Genomic DNA, 16,540 nt, shown 5'->3' on the forward strand with positions numbered 1-16,540 from the left:
AAGGACTATTGAGTCCTTCTATGGACCCAAATAGAAGTTCTGTGTGAGCCATTTATCTGAGGCCCATCTTTTCAATATTTTGATGTATGTCTGCCTACCTGCGTCTCTGAGCCAACATAATTTTCAGTGAGGATTCATTATTTATTTCAAAGAAGAACAAGTTAGGGCCTGCATCACGGAGCTGTCTTTCTGTTTTCTGAGCCGTACTATAAATCTAGTTTGTTTGGAAAACCACACCAGGTTCCTGGGGTTGGATTTATTGCCATCTACAATAAGGAACCAGCTTTTACTCATTTAGAGATCATTAAACACTCTATTAACTTGGTATTCTTCATATGCTGTATGTATTTAATTGTTGGAGTTTGGTTTCCTACCCACCAAAATTTTAATCACGTTAGAATAAAGGGCCCTGGGCTTGGTGAACTTCCCTTTCATGGGCTAGTGAAAACTAAACAGAACTGACAAGGACTCTGTGTAAACAGAAGCCAATTTTGTAGGAGGCAAGACAGAGGTTGGCAGTGGTCCCATGGCCCCGAATGTGGTTTATAAACGATGCTAGAATTAGCTGCCCCTTTCCCATGCTATATAACCATCCTCTGTATTGCTCCCCTCCTATGTGAGGTGTCTGTCCTTCCTGAGAGTTGTTTCCAACTGAATACACATATCCTTCTTCCCGAAGTTTGTAATTCAACCAACTCCCAATGGTTCTTTCGAATTAAACATGGACTGCTCACTCCCAAAGAACAGAGGAGAGCATCCTGCAGCTTTCGTTCACATACTTTAGCAGTGATCTTGGCGTCTCTTCTACATTTGGTATTTCTGACAGTGCCTAATGCTTAGCTAATATGCAAAATTGCAATAGTATCAAATACTTATGGAGCACTTACTTCCTGTCAGGGAAATACTATTTCTCCCATTTATCTCCCCCACAACAATCTTATGAGCTAAATGCTATTATTCTCATTTTATTGGTGAGAAAACTCAGTCTTAGAGAGTGAATTCACTGGTGGTTACAGGATAGGTAAGAGGTAGAACCAGAATTAGAACTTGCATTTCTTAATACCACAGCCCTTGGAAGCATCTCCCATATGAGAAGTCTTCCCTACATGTTAGTTACTCCGAGGGGCCCGGAGTTCTCTGGACAAGGTTGTATGTGGCTCCAAGTCAGAGACTGGAGAGCTCTCTCCCAGGCACATGCTGTCTCCTTCCAAAACTGGCTCACTTAAAGAGAGGAGTTCATACTCACAGATAGTGGTAGAGTCAGGCTTTTTCTTTAGGCATTGCTTTTAAAAAAACAAAACACTGCCTTTTTGGAATAAGTTAAATGATTAGCTTGTCATGATCATGTTAATGTTTTAGTTTGGGAAGATTTCAGTAACTTAGGAAAAAAGATTATATATATATATTCACACATGCATATGTCCCAAGATGTGTCCAGATATAAATGGAAAATTGAAGGGAAGAAAACTAGTGGGTATTTCTATTATGCTTTTTATTCTTATATATAGTTATATATAGTTTGACCCAGGCTTTTAGACTGGGTACCTGTTCCCAGAGCCTATTTTCCTCACCACTGTTCAAGAAAAATTTATCTTCCTCCTATCTTGCATCACAGCTTCCACCTGTTTCTAACCTCCTCAGACCCTGCCCAGGCTTTCTCACTTACACCTTGAGTCCTTTTCTTGATCATGTTTCTCTCAAGCTGACATTGGTTTCCTTCCTTGGCTATGATTTGCTGGAAGTTTACTCCTGGGCCCTCTAAATAATGATGGCACCTAGTACAACCTCATTTTAGGGATCCTACTCAGGTGCCAACCTACAGGGTCCATGTTCCCCTGAGTTTGACTCAACTAACTCCCCCAGACAGAAATGGACAGTTGAGGTTAAAAGTTCCTTCTGCTCCCATGAGGCATGATAACTGGCTTCTGTGCCTGGGAGATAAGATAGCTTCGGGGAGGCATCCTCTCAACAAATATAGTAATCCTTTGTATTTATGTGTTCCTTTACAGTTTACAAAGTTAGCATTACCAACTTACACAGCAAGACTCTATGGAGTACCTGCTATATATCAGGCACTCTACTACACTAAACAGGTAGAAAGATTAACAGGAAAGCCTCAGGATACTCTGGGGACAAAGAAAGCTAGTGATGGGAACTTACCCAGGAAGGGAAAGGAGAGTTAGAAGTTTTGTTGGTTCTGACATCTTTAGTTACAAAAGAGGCAACTTGATCTTAGGTGACTACTAAGAATTACAATCTCTAAATTCTCTGTCTTCTTCTAGACACTTTACTTGTTGTATGTCAGCAGCATCATATATTCTTTTCACCATGTCTTTTCCCTTTCATAAATAAAGTTTACCTTATACCTTTTTGTTTCAGTGTAAAATTTGTCGTTTCTAATTTTCTGCCATACTAATAGCAATCTCTAGTCTGAGCTCCTCTGTGAAAGCCACTCTCCAAAAGTGCTAGATAAGAACCACCCCCAGCCAATTACAACTCATGTACTTGGGATATAATAATGTCTTGTCGCTTTGTGCCTGACAAGGGACGTTTTCTTATATCTCCTCTCCAGTAGATGTTGTTCTATGCATTGTCCTATGTTGAGGTAAAAGAAAAATAACTTTACTGAGTATCTGAGTCTGCCTGTCTAATCTACCTAATTTTCCCCTCAAGGAAGCAAACTTTTCCCTCAAAAGTCAGGCCTATAAGCTTAGAAACATTTTTTTTTTCTCTGTTCCCTGACCCTGGAATCAGAAGATTCCAGTTTGGGCACTAAATGACTGTGCAGTCGCTGCATCTTTCTGGCCTCATTTTCTGGGTTTGAGTTGTGGGATTATGGGAGTTCTAAATTGGAATACAATGGGCAATTGCTTCAGGCTACATGTCAAGTTGGGACAACACCTGGGCTTATAGTATGTCCCAAGTTCTTCCCTGCCCCACACAACCTGAGAAAGCTCATCAGAAAACAGCCGGCCTACCGTAATAATCGTAGCCAGTGTGATTACTTTTTTCTCTGTATCATTTAGGTATTTTGCTGACCTAATCAAATATATGGTCCTCCATACATCACAGGGACATAAATCTTGTCTTGCCTCATTCTAAACTCACGGATCTAGATTTGGGCTCCTGAGTATCATAAGACGCTGTGAGGCCTCCAAATGATTTGGGCTCCTGAGTATCATAAGACGCTGTGAGGCCTCCAAATGATAGTAAGACAGAGTTCCACCTGTGCTATGGACCTCCAGCAGCAGGAGCAGGTCCCTGAACTGACAAGCTCTCACAGCCTCCAGCCCCTTCTGTGACTTTTTCAGCTGCATCATTACACCAGGCTGAGTCTAATCAGTTCTTTCTGGATCAGGCCTGTTTATGGAGCATAGTGTGCTACAGCTTAGCCTGGTTTCTTACATTTTCAACACTTTATTCTTTCCCTTATAATTATTGAGCATCGACACACTCTCTTTTCAGCATAGCAAATTCTGCAAGGGCCAGTGGTGGAGGGCAGAAAGGTGGGGGGGGGGGGGAGTCTGGCATTGTTCCAAGCAGGCCAAAGTCATGGGCTGTCTCTCACTAGTGTCTTCACCACAAGGGATTGCAGGATCTTTGAACATTCCTGTGGGCTCCAATTCGAGTCCTCTCTTCAGGGTCTGGTGATGCCACAGTTTACCTTTGATCCCTAGTGAACAGGTGGGAAGAGTCTCACTATATGACTGCTAGGTGACACTAAGGGCCTCTGAGCCCCTTCAGAAGTGATTAATGCTGCTCTTGTTAAAGGGCAGTGGGTGACATCTGATTTCACCTTTTCCAACTTTTATTGTTTTCTTTTTGACTTTTTGCTTCTAAATCCTGTTTTCCTCCAGTGGCTTGGAAATGTGTATGATTTTCAAATGGAACAAGTTTACAGTTTTTGTTTTCTCCTGTTCCACATTAAAACACTGTGAACTGGAGATATACAGCAGATTTGTCAGTTTTACAGTCTTTATGTCCAAGTATTTCTTTTACTCCTCACATTTTAAAAATCATCAGATAGTAAAATCAACTTTTTTTTTTTTGGTGTTTCATTCTATGAATTTTAGTACATCTATAGATTCAAGTGACCACTATCAAAATCAAGATAGAGTTTCCTCAACCTTTTATACCTTGAGTCTTAAATCCTACCCCATCTTGAGCTCCTGGCAAATGCTGTCCTACAGTGTCATCTTTCCCAGAATTACATGTAAATGAAATCACACAGTATTTAATCTTTTGAGTCTGGTTTATTTCAACTAGCACAATGCATTTGAGACTCACTGTTACTGTAGTATGTATAAAGGGTTTATTCCTTTTTCACTGCTGAATAGTATTCCGTTGTATGATGTACCATAGTTGTTTATCTATTACCCCCTGAAGGGTATTTGTGTAGTTTCCAGTTTATAGCAATTACAGATAATCTACTATACAAATTTGTGTATAGGTTTTCATGTGGATGTTAAGTTTTCATTTTTCTGAGATAAATGCTACCAAATACAATTAGGTTATATACTAAATGTATGTGTAAATTTATAAGGAACTTCCTTCCATGTTGTAGAAAAAAAGTGGCTATACATTTGTCATTCCTACCAACAATGTACAAGAGTTCTCCTTTTTCCACATCCTTTCAAGCACTGAGTGTTATTGTCGGTATATTTCAATTTTAGCCATTTTAATAGTTGTATAGTACTCCCTCGCCTTGGTTTTACTCACATTTCCCAAATGGCTAATGATGTTGAATATCTTTTCATTTGCTAGTTTTCCACCTTTATATCTCCTTTGAACAAGTATCTGTTTAAGCCTTTGCCCATTTTAAAAACTAAGTTGGTTATTTTCTTAAATTTTAAATATTCTTTTAAATTCTGAATGCAAGTCCTTTTGTCAGATGTATGATCTGCAAGTATTTTCTCCCAGTTCATAACCTGTATTTTCATTTTCTTAAAAGAGTCTGCAAAGCAAAAATACCGAATTTAGATGAAGAGAAATTTAGTTGGTTTTTGTTGTTTGTTTGTTTGTTTTTTGTCTTTTTTGTCTTTTTGCTATTTCTTGGGCCGCTCCCTCAGCGTATGGAGGTTCCCAGGCTAGGGGTCGAATTGGAGCTGTCGCCGCCAGCCTACACCAGAGCCACAATGCGGGATCCGAGCCACATCTGCAACCTACACCACAGCTCACAGCAACGCCAGATCCTTAACCCACTGAGCAAGGGCAGAGACCGAACCCACAACCTCATGGTTCCTAGTCAGATTCGTTAACCACTGCGCCACGACGGGAACTCCAAAGAGAAATTTATTAATTTGGTGTCACATCTAGTAACATCTTGCTTACTTCTAGGTAACAAAGATTTTCTTCTGTGTTTTTCTGAAAGTTTATGATTTAATGCTGTGAGTTTAGATTATTCATTTAAAGTTAATCTTTGAATAAGGAGAATGATGTTGAAACTGAGTTTCTTTTTTTGCATGCATATATCTAAGTGTTTCAACATGGTTGAAAAAACTGTCTTTTCCCCATTGAAGTGTCTGCTTTTTTTTGCATTAAAAAAAAAAAAATCAGTTGACTGTGGATAAATTTCTGGATTAAAAAAAAAATCAGTTGACTGTGTAGATAAATCTCTCTGTTCAGTTCCATTTATCTATGTGTCTACCCTATAACTAACACCACATTATCTTATTACTATAGCTTTATAATGAGTTCTAAATTCAGTAGTATAATTCCTAATTTTGTTTTTCACTTTCATAATTGCTTTGGCAGTTCTAATTCCTTTGCCTTTCCATATAATGTTTAAAATCAGATTTTCTAGGAGTTCCCATTGTGGTTCAGCGGAAACAAATCTGACTAATATCCATGAGGACACAGGTTCGATCCCTGGCCTTGCTCAGTGGGTTAAGAATCCGGCATTGCTGTGAGGTGTAGTGTAGGTCACAGATGAGACTCAGATCTGGCATTGTTGTGGCTGTGGTGTAGGCTGGTGGCTATAACTCTGATTCACCTCCTAGCCTGGAAACCTCCATGTGCCACAGGTACGGCCCTAAAAAAAAAAAAAAAAAAAAAAAAGACAAAAAAAAAATAAAAAGTAAAAAAAAATTAAATCTGGTTTTCTATATAGTTAAGATATTCTGCCAAGATTTTGACTGGAATTGCACTCAACCTATGTAATCAATTTGAGGATAATTAACATCTTTACTATTTTGAGTATCATGAACATAGTACGTCACTCCATTTATTTGTCCTTGATTTATCAATGTTTTGCATTTTTCAGCATACAGAATGGGTATGCGTTATTTAGAAGAGTGTTTTTAGTTTCCAAGTATTTGGAGAATTTTCTTCTATCTTTCTGGTACAAATTTCTAGTTTAATTCTACTATGTTCAGAGAATGTATTTTGCACCATTTCAATTCCTTTCAACTTCTTAAAGTTTGTTTTGACCAAGAATATGACCTATTTGGTGAACTGCCTATGTGCAGTGAAAATGAACATTTCATGTGCAATCACTGGATGAGATGTTCTATGTATGTCAAGTAAACAGAGTTAAATATTGTTTAGATCTTTATTTCCTTATTGATTTCCTATTTAGTATTTCCAGGAATTTCTCAGATAAAATTTGAAATCTTCAAAAAGAATAATGGATGTTTCTATTTCTCCTTTCAGTTGTGTCAGTTTTTGCATCATGTATTTTAAACTTTATAGTTAAGGGCATAACATTTAGAATCACACTTCTGTTTAGTGAACAAATCCTTTCATCATGATGTAATCTTATCCCTAGTAATTTACTTTGCTCAGAAGTCCACATTGTCAGACATAGCCATCCCAATTTTCTTTTGATTAGTGTTTGGATGGCATATAATTTCCCACTGTTTTACTTTTAACTTACCTATGTAATTTTGTTTGAAGTGAGTTTCTTATAAACAGCATGTATTTGCTTATTTTTTAATCCATCCTGATAATCTGTCTTTTAGTTGGTATATTTACAGCATTTGTATTTAATATAATCAAGATAAAATTATGGATACCATTTTATTTTATTATTTGCTTTCTTCTTTTTGTTTTCTTTTTTGTGGTTCCCCCCCCCCCCTTTTATGGCTGCACCTGAAGTATATCGAAGTTTCCAGGCTAGGGGTCAAATTGGAGCTTCAACTGCTAGTCTATACCACAGTCACAGCAACTCCAGATCCAAGCCGCATCTTCAACCTATACCACAGCACATGGAAATGTCAGATCCCCTACCCACTGAGCAGAGCCAGGGATCAAACCTGCATCCTCATGGATGCTAGCCAGATTCTTAACCTGCTGGGCCACAATGAGAACTCCCTTATTATTTGCTTTCTGTTCATTTCCTCTATTTTGCATTCATTTGTTTTCCATTCCATGTCTTCTTTGGAGTCATTTAAATAGTCTTAGTATTCAAATCATCTAATGTGCTTTTTACTATATCTCAGTGTAATTTTTTTGTAGTGGCTGTTCTAGGGATTAAAATATACATACTTTACTTCTTGAAGTCTATATTGAATCAATTTTACTACTTCAGAAGTTCCCATAGTGGCTCAGAGGAAACGAATCTGACTAGTATCCATGAGGACATGGGTTCGATACCTGGCCTCACTCAGTGGGTTAAGGATGCGGCACTGCATGAGCTGTGGAGTAGATTGCACATGTGGCTCAGATCTGGCATTGCTGTGCCTCTGGTGTAGGCCAGCAGCTACAGTTCTGACTCAACCCCTAGCCTGGGAACATCCAAATGCCATGGGTGTGGCCCTAAAAAGACCCCAAAAAAAAAAAAATTTACCTCTTCAAGTGGGATGTAAAAATCTAACTACCACAGAGGTCTATCATTCCCCTTTATGCTGTCTGTGCTCACTGAAAAACCTCAATGTCAATATTCTAATTTTTTCATTTAAGCATCAAACTTATTTAAAGAACTCAGGAGAAGGAGAATAATCTATTGTATTTACCATTTTTATTGCATTTTGCTCATTCCTGATGTTCTAAGTTTCCTTCTGGTACCAGTTCTCTCCTATGTTTGAAGAATTTCCTTTTCTGATTCTTTTACAGCAGGCCTACTGCCAACAAATTATTTTGGTTTTCTTTTGTCTGAAAATGTTTTTATTTCACCTTCATTCCTGAAGGATATTTTCACTGGTTGTAGAATTCTGGGTTCATAGGTTTTCTTCCTTCAGATATTTCCTTAGATATTACCTAATATATACTGAATCTGAAGAACATTAAGATTGCTTTTATGGACCAGAGTCTGTTTCATTTTGACTTCCTATCATATGAAGATATACGCTAAAACAGGCATTCAAATATATTATGTATTTATAATTCTACATTTTCCCTCAAGATTTCAAAGTAGAAAAGCTGCCATATCAAACAAAATATTCATTTAAAATAATATAAGATGTTGAGTTGACATAGCTCAAGATCACAACCTGTCACTATTTTCATTAATTTGGTCCTTTTCCCACAATTAACTGAAAAGACATATTGTCTCTCTTTTATTACAGTTCTAATTCTCATTTCACTTAATTTTCTCCCCCTGTTGTGATCATACGTTCATCATTGCCCTGACTAGGGACCACTAGTTTGCAAGTTAAAACCAAACAATCTTCATTAATAATATCTACCATTGGAGTTCCCATCGTGGCTCAGAGGTTAGTGAATCCAACTAGGAACCACGAGGTTGTGGCTTCAATCTCTGGCCTTGCTCAGTGGGTTAAGGATCCAGTGTTGCTGTGGTGTAGGTCGAAGACGCAGCTAGGATCTGGCGTTGCTGTGGCTGTGGTGTAGGCCAGAGGCTACAGCTCCGATTGGACCCCTAGCCTGGGAACTTCCATATGCCATGGGTGTGACCCTAGAAAAGACAGAAAGACAAAATCTATATCTATATCTCTATAGATATCTATAGATGTCTATAGATATATAGATATCTATAGATATATATAGATGTATCTACCATCTGCTTCCCTCATTGGGCTGCTAATTAAACAAGATATAATAAGCCAATGATAGCATAGATCTTGAGTGTTTAGGTATTTATTGAAATAACAAAAAATCATCATACACCTTTTTAAAGGTCCAAGGAAATATAAATTCTAGCTTTCATTATATCTTCACTCCATGTACTAGTCTCAGTACATATTTCTCCCCTCTAAGCTGAAATTCTTATCTGGTCTTGAGTACCTTCCTCATATCTCTCTCCCACCTTGTTCACCCTGAGACTTTCAATTTGGTCTTTAGGACTCAAATCTAATTATCACCTCCTTAAAGAGGATTTCCTTCACTTCCTCTTTCCCCATTGTGGTAAGACAGAATTATAGCCCTCCCCCAAAGACGCCCATGCCCTAATCCTTGGAACCTGAAAATATGTTTCCTTTCATGGCCAAAGGAACTTTGCAAATATGATTAGGTTAATGATCTTGAAATGGGGAGTTATCCTGAATTTTTCAGGCTGGCCCAGTCTAATCACATGATTCCTTAAAATTGGAGAAACTTTCCTGGTTGTAGTCAAAGGGAGACATGACTAATGAAGGAATGTCAGAAAGATTCAATGTTTTTGGCTCTGAAGATGGAGGAAGGGAGCCACAAGCTAACAAATATGGGCAAACTCTAAAAGCTGGGAAAGACACAGAAACAGTTATTTTCCAGAAAGGAATGAGGCCCTGCTAATACCTTGAATGTGACTCAATGACACCTGTGTCAGACTTTCAACCTACAGAACTATAAGATTTATACTGAATTTATACTGAATTTGTGTTGCATTATGCTGCTAAGTTTGTGGTAATTTGTTATAGTAGGAATAGAAAACGGATGCTAGGTTGGGTTAAATACCCCTTCCATAAGCTCTTGTTATACTCCACACATATTGCTAACAATACATACATAGCACTTATCATGCAGTATTGACATTTTCCGCTTACTTGTCCTTTTCTTGTAATAAAATGTGAGTGCCTTGAAAGCAAGTGTAGGTGTTATGTGGGAATGTGGTTATCTGTGGATTTATTCATTCATCACACACAACAACTACTGAGGCTTCCCTTCACACCTGGGACAGACTCCAATAATAAAAATACATTTTATCACTGCTCTTTCATTCCAATCAGTCGAAGTTTCATTAAAGAAATAGAACAAGGATCAGTTCCATTCTAATAAAGATGGTTGACTTCACCCAGACATGGACCCTAACAACATCTGTATCTTTAGATCCTGAAGTCAAAGGACATTAAAGACATATTTGCATCCACAAAATCTTTCCAGTGAATCAGTGAGGTTATTTGGGGCAACATGATGGGCCAAGGAGAAGGCACAGACACTACAGAAAGGAAATGCAATTGCTGATTTTTCACACAGAGTGTCAGGCAGGAGGCATCAAGCAATGTTACCCATGACACCATCAGACAGATGACTATTTCTAAGCCAAGTATGAATCATGTTAGTGCTGTCTGTCCAAGAAGAAGAGATGAGGCTGACTTTGGGATGAATTTGTGTGCTTGTTGGCTCTTTGCAAGAGGTACCTACCAGTCAACTCTGCCAGTACAAGGTCTAAGAAGGCTCAGCTCTCTTTCATCTACTTTCTCCCTCTACAACTGCTGTACTTTTACAGCAGGAGGATGCCTGCCCCTACCTCCAGTTGCAATTATGCTTCTGTAAGTGCCATTTTTTATAGGGATATACTCTACCTTAAAAAAAATAGCATATACACTTCAAAGTTAGCATCTCACACTTGATTAAACTGAGAACACTCCTGGGAAGTTATCCAGGAATGCCATTCCTGTTTCATCATTTGCACCTATCTCATTCTCCTGTAAGCTTACCTAATCTCCTATTTTCAGGACTGAGAATCAAGGGATCAAGTGTTTGTAAGTGCATATACAGGCCTGGTCAATGCTTTATAAGAAGAGTATGTGTGTTACTCTGGCCTATCAAATAATTTTTCAGAAATGAAATATAGGACAAACAAACCACAAAGAAGGTATATATGTGGTGCCATATTATAAAATCTTGCACAAACATTGCAAAAGGAAATAAATTCTTATCAGATTTGTTAACCAAGGGGACCCTAAGACAGGTGGGAAAGAAAAAGATTTCTCAGTACTGTATTTTTATTGAAACTGACCCAAATGTAGCACAGAATAAGTGAGTGAATGAGGCCAAATATATACCATGGTGTCTAGGTCTCATCAGCTCTTCTTAGGCTATGTTTTGTGTACCGTACAATCAATTTGCTCTCCTCACAATATTGATTAGGAAGATGGTTGAAATGACAGTATCTGCCAGAGGCAGTTTCAGCAGCTGCACACAAGACTAAAATCCAGTCAGGTAGTTCATTAATTCTCCACCTTTTTTCTTTTTTCTTTTTCTCTCGTTTGTTTCTTTCTTTCTTTAAGCTCCATGATATTGAAATCCTGCATCTCTTTCTGAATTTCTGCTATGCTGACTTTTATATTTCATGCTATATTTCACGTGGGAAGATTTTCAATTATCGAAGCGCTGGACCTAAGTCAGCCAGGTCAAAGGTTCCTTCAGAAATTTTTTCCCCTCATAAACAGACTGATAAAATGACCACTCTTGACAGAATATTACATTTTTAAATACCATTTCCATATTTTATACTTTTCTTCATCCCAGTTTGTCAATGCATTTATTCCAATAGGCTGCAGAGATCATTATCTTTAACTGGTGATCATTTCCAGACACTTCCTCGAAGATGGTTTAGTTTTTTCATCTTAAAGATTTTGACTTTTGTGCCATGTATCAATCATAATAGCATAGATTATGCTGCAATTTTTTAAAAGTCCCAAATCACAGTGTTTAAAACAAAAGAGGTTTATTCCTCATTCATGCTATAAGTCCCTTGCTTGCTGACAAGGGGATCTCTTTGTAGTCACTGACAGAGGAGACCAAAGCTGATAAAGTAGCCACCATCTCATCATTACAGTGCAAAACAGACCTCTAGGGTCTCACACAGACACATATCCAATGCTCTAGCCCCATGCAACATGGATCACTTCCGTTCACAACTTACTGGCCTCAACCAACACCAAAGAAATGATGAAGTACAATTCTACCCATTTCCAATAAATTAGAGATTGAAAATATTTGACAATACTAATGAAATCATATGCTGCTATAAGATTTTGTGCTTTGATGTTGCCATCTGATCCATAAATTATCAAATTGCATACCTTGCCCATTGTACAGGTGCTTATTATCATAATAACCTACAAGGCTTTTAGGTAATTGCATTTATTGTCAGAATATATTATATATTTCTGCCTTTTCTTCTGTGAACTGCTTCTTTCTCCCTTGTCATGACCATCCTCCTCCCAACACACATATACACACATACATTCAATGTCATCTAATACTCAACTACTGCAGTATCTTCCTAACTGGTCTCCTTGTTTCAACTGTTGCCCTCCCAAGGCCACTTCCTTACACAGCACCCAGAGTGTTTCTTTTCAAAACATAAATCAACTCAAATCTTCTCCTACTTACGACATTCCAGTTTCTTCCCATTAGACAACAGAACTCAAACTCTTTACCATGGCCCATAAGAGCTCCACCTTTCCTGCTTCTTCAACTTCAACTGACACCATTTCTCCTTGCACACTCTGCTACAGCCACAGTGGCCTTTGGTTTTGATCCTCAAATAAACCAAGCTAATTTGTATGCCAGAATCTTTGTGTTAAGCCTGCCTTTTATCTGTAATGCTTGCTCCCCAATTCTTCACATGACTGACGCTCCTTGCTGTTCAGGTCTTATACCAATGCACCGTCTACAGAGACTGTCCCTGATTACCCAATCTAAAATAGCATCCCTTCCATTCACTCGTTGTTATTCACTCATTTAAAAAATATTTGCATCAACTATGCACTAGACATTATTTTAGACATTTAGGTATCATGAAAAAAACAAGCAGGCTTGCTCCATATAATATATAATAAATACATTAAAATAAGTTACATATTTTAATATATTATTAAATAAAGTATACATTTTATTTAATAGTAGAGAGGGAAGAAAGGGGGGGGAAGAAGGAAAAAACAGACCAAGGCAGACACATACTTGAATAGGCTTCTGCTGGCCAAGATGGAATAATGCTGAGCACCATTGTGTTTAAATCCTGCCACTTCTATATGATTTGTACATCAGGATAATCAAAGTTTATAATTAAACTGTGACAAGAATTTCTCTTCAAAAGTATTTCAGCCAGTCAATAAAGCAGGAATGATAGAATTAGAGTATATTCATTTTCCAACATTTTGATCTGGATTTTGTAGTGGGAGCTTCCCTGTGCCTTATGCAATATTTAGGAGCATTTCTGGCTCTACCCGCCAGATGCTGATAATTGTCTCCAGACATTGCCAAATGTTTCTGGGAGGAAAAATTACCCTGCTTGAGAACTACTGATCTAGGAAATGAGCGTCAACAGCAGTTTACATGACAAAATGAAAGAAAGACATTACAAGCTTTCTGATGGAAATACAAAACACAACCCACAAAATAATCTTTTTGTTAGAGATAGACACTAAAATACAGTCTATCTTCATTATTTGTAGATTCCATACTTGATATTTCGTCTACTCACAAAAATTTATTTGTAACCCCAAAACAATACTCACAATGCTTTTGCAGTTATTCATAGACATTTACAGAATACCAAAGTATTTGAGTCATCTGTCACGCAAGCTCCCAATAGAAGTCAAACAAAGCAATGGTCTTTTTTGTCATTCTAAGGCCACACCTATAGCATATGCAATTTCCCAGGCTAGGGGTCAAATTGGAGCTCTAACCACTGGCCTACACCACGGCCACAGCAACATGGGATCCAAGCCATGTCTGCAACTACACCACAGCTCACAGCAACACTGGATCCCCAATCCACTGAACAAAGCCAGGGACTGAGCCCACATCCTCATGGATACTATTTGAGTTCATTACTACGGAGCCATGATAGGAACTCCCTGGTCTGCTTTCTTGTTTCTGTTTTCATAACTATAAACCAGAGTCCTTTCCATGGTCAATTTACTGCCACGTTTTTGTACTTTTGTGGATCATTTTGCTGTTTAAAATGCCCCATGAGGGCATTACTGAAGTCCTGTATTATGTTCCTAAGTGAAGAAGGCTGTGATGTGTCGTATGGAGAAAATACCATGTGTTAGATAAGCTTTATTCAGGCCTGAGGTATAGTGCTATGGGCCATGAGTTTAATGTTAATGAATCAACATATATTAAAATAAAGTGTCTTTAAATAGAAACACACATAAACATTATGTACTGATTGTTTGACAAAAATATTGTGACCAGAAACTTACAGAATCCTAATCCAACCCTATATTTCCCTTAGGAACAATAGTTCCATATTTATTAATTCAGTGTTTATAGCAACTCTACAGAACATAACTGCCATGAATAATGAAAGCTGTACAACAAATTTAATTGTATGATTTTCAATTTCCATGCTTTAATCTTGCAAGAGAATAATCTTCCATTAGGCACTTAATATTGTCCTTAAACAGCTATCTAATCCATATATACGAAATACATCATATATGTCATCTGTGCACTTACAAATGTGTATATAATGCTTACAAATCAAATTATTATAAATTTAAAAAAATGACAATTGACTTAGTAACAAATGAACTTATATGATTTTGGATTTGCTTCAGAATAATCTGGAGTGAGAAGCAGTGTTATCCACTGGGTAGATTGGCCATAGATGATAAATGCTGAAACTCGGTGATGATATATGGGGCTTTGTTGTACTCTACCCTTACACATGTTTGAAATTTTCTATAATAAAAAAAAAAAAAAACTATAAAAAATGGAGCAAGAGCAGAATAAGGATTTGGGGAAGCAGGTATAAGAAATTAACAATTTCAATTAAGATAGTAAGAATAGGCCTTGTGGAGAAGGTGACAAAGAGATGAGAAAGTTGGCCTTATAAGAAGCTGCAATTCAAAGCAACCTAAGCAGAAGGAACAATTACGTGCTTTGCCCTGAGGCAAAGCATATCTTTGGGGCATGCCTTTGGCATGTGGAAATTCCCAGGCCAGGGATCAAACCCATACCACAGCAGCAACCCAAGCAGCTGCAGTGACAAGGCCAGATCATTAACCTGCCATGCCACAAGAGAACTCCACAAAGCGTACCTTATACATCAAAGCATTGCAAAAAAAAAAAAAAAAACAGTGAGGCTGGAGGCTGGGAATAGGAGATAACGTAGGAGAGCTGAAAAGGAGCCAGGCCTTATTAACTTTTATTCTGAATCAAATAGGGAGCCAATGATGGAGGAGGCTATGATCATCTGGCTTCTGCTGAGACTAAATTCTAGAATGTAAGGAATCTGGAATAAAAGCAAAGACACCCAGAACACTGTGATAATCCATGTAAGAAATGATGGCAGCTGGGGCTAGAGTGGTAATGGTGGAGGTAGTTATTAGTGGTTGATTCTAGGTATATTCTGGAAGTAGAGCCAATAGGAGATCCTAATCAAGTGAGTCTGGGATATGAAAGAAAGAAAAGACCATGATTTTGTATCTTAGTAACTACAAAGAAGGAGTTTTTAATAACTCATACGGAGAAGAAAATATTTGCAAAATACAGGTGTATCCACCATCAGAGATGATTCAATTATGTCTAATAAAATATTTCCATTAGTACAAATAAAATCTGCCATTTGTTTGGTGTCTGCTATACACCTGACATGTTGCACACACCCACTTCAATACTCACAACATACCTCAGGCTCAGAGAAGCCTGGGACATAAAGCAGGTCAATGACAGAGTTCCGCTGTTAACCCAACATTTCTCTGGGCACCAAACAAATGCTTTTCCATGATAACACATTTACTTGAAAATTAGTATTTTAAGTATGACAAAGAAGATAAATCTCAATTAAAAAACTCAATTAAATAGAAATATCCATCTCATGCCAAATAAGAGGACTTAATTGTACTTAAAAGACAGCTTATCTCAAAGAGTTAACCACTAAATGCCACAGTACCAAAGTGAATGTTGGCTTTGGATCTTAAAAGGGCCTGCTTCTAAACCCTGCACTTGTTTTGCTAGAATAAGGCTCCCTCATTCACACCCACTCAGGCTTGTTTGTCTTTCTTATCAAAGAACAGCCTGTTCTCTGCTTTCTGGACCTTGCTGTTCTGCAGCTAAAGACGAATGTCTAAGACCAAGCCCTGCAAGCTGTAGAAGCACCTGACACAACACCAGAGGCTCATTTACCTCTGCCCACGCAATAACAGGTTTGACTGATGGTTCTGGATGACATTCATAATGGGTACCTAACAGAGTGTCTTGGATACACAGACTCTGCAAGTTCCTGGTGGACTTATATCAGTTGTCAAGATTAAGTTGGAAACTCAGAAAGAGGAATAATACCAACAAAATATTTTTTAAAATACTAACCAATAATGTTTAATATTTTAAATAAATTGATGTACTGGTGCCATAAAATGATCTGTGATACATGAATGTCCTTGCCCAGGTAATTATAAAAGTAGTCTGTAAAATGATGACAGAC

General features: G+C 37.8%; 1 protein-coding gene and 1 long non-coding RNA gene across 3 annotated transcripts in view; one reads left to right on the top strand and one right to left on the bottom strand.

Moving 5' to 3' along the window:
• Positions 1 to 16,540, bottom strand: part of LOC106505750 — a 342,957-nt gene that overhangs the window by 209,626 nt on the left and 116,791 nt on the right. The gene's annotated exons all lie outside the window — the stretch shown is intronic.
• The window catches only part of KCNMB2 (potassium calcium-activated channel subfamily M regulatory beta subunit 2), a 254,097-nt gene that overhangs the window by 165,304 nt on the left and 72,253 nt on the right, over positions 1 to 16,540 (top strand). The gene's annotated exons all lie outside the window — the stretch shown is intronic.

Source organism: Sus scrofa, chromosome 13 (assembly GCF_000003025.6).
Source record: "Sus scrofa isolate TJ Tabasco breed Duroc chromosome 13, Sscrofa11.1, whole genome shotgun sequence".
NCBI lineage: Eukaryota > Metazoa > Chordata > Mammalia > Artiodactyla > Suidae > Sus > Sus scrofa.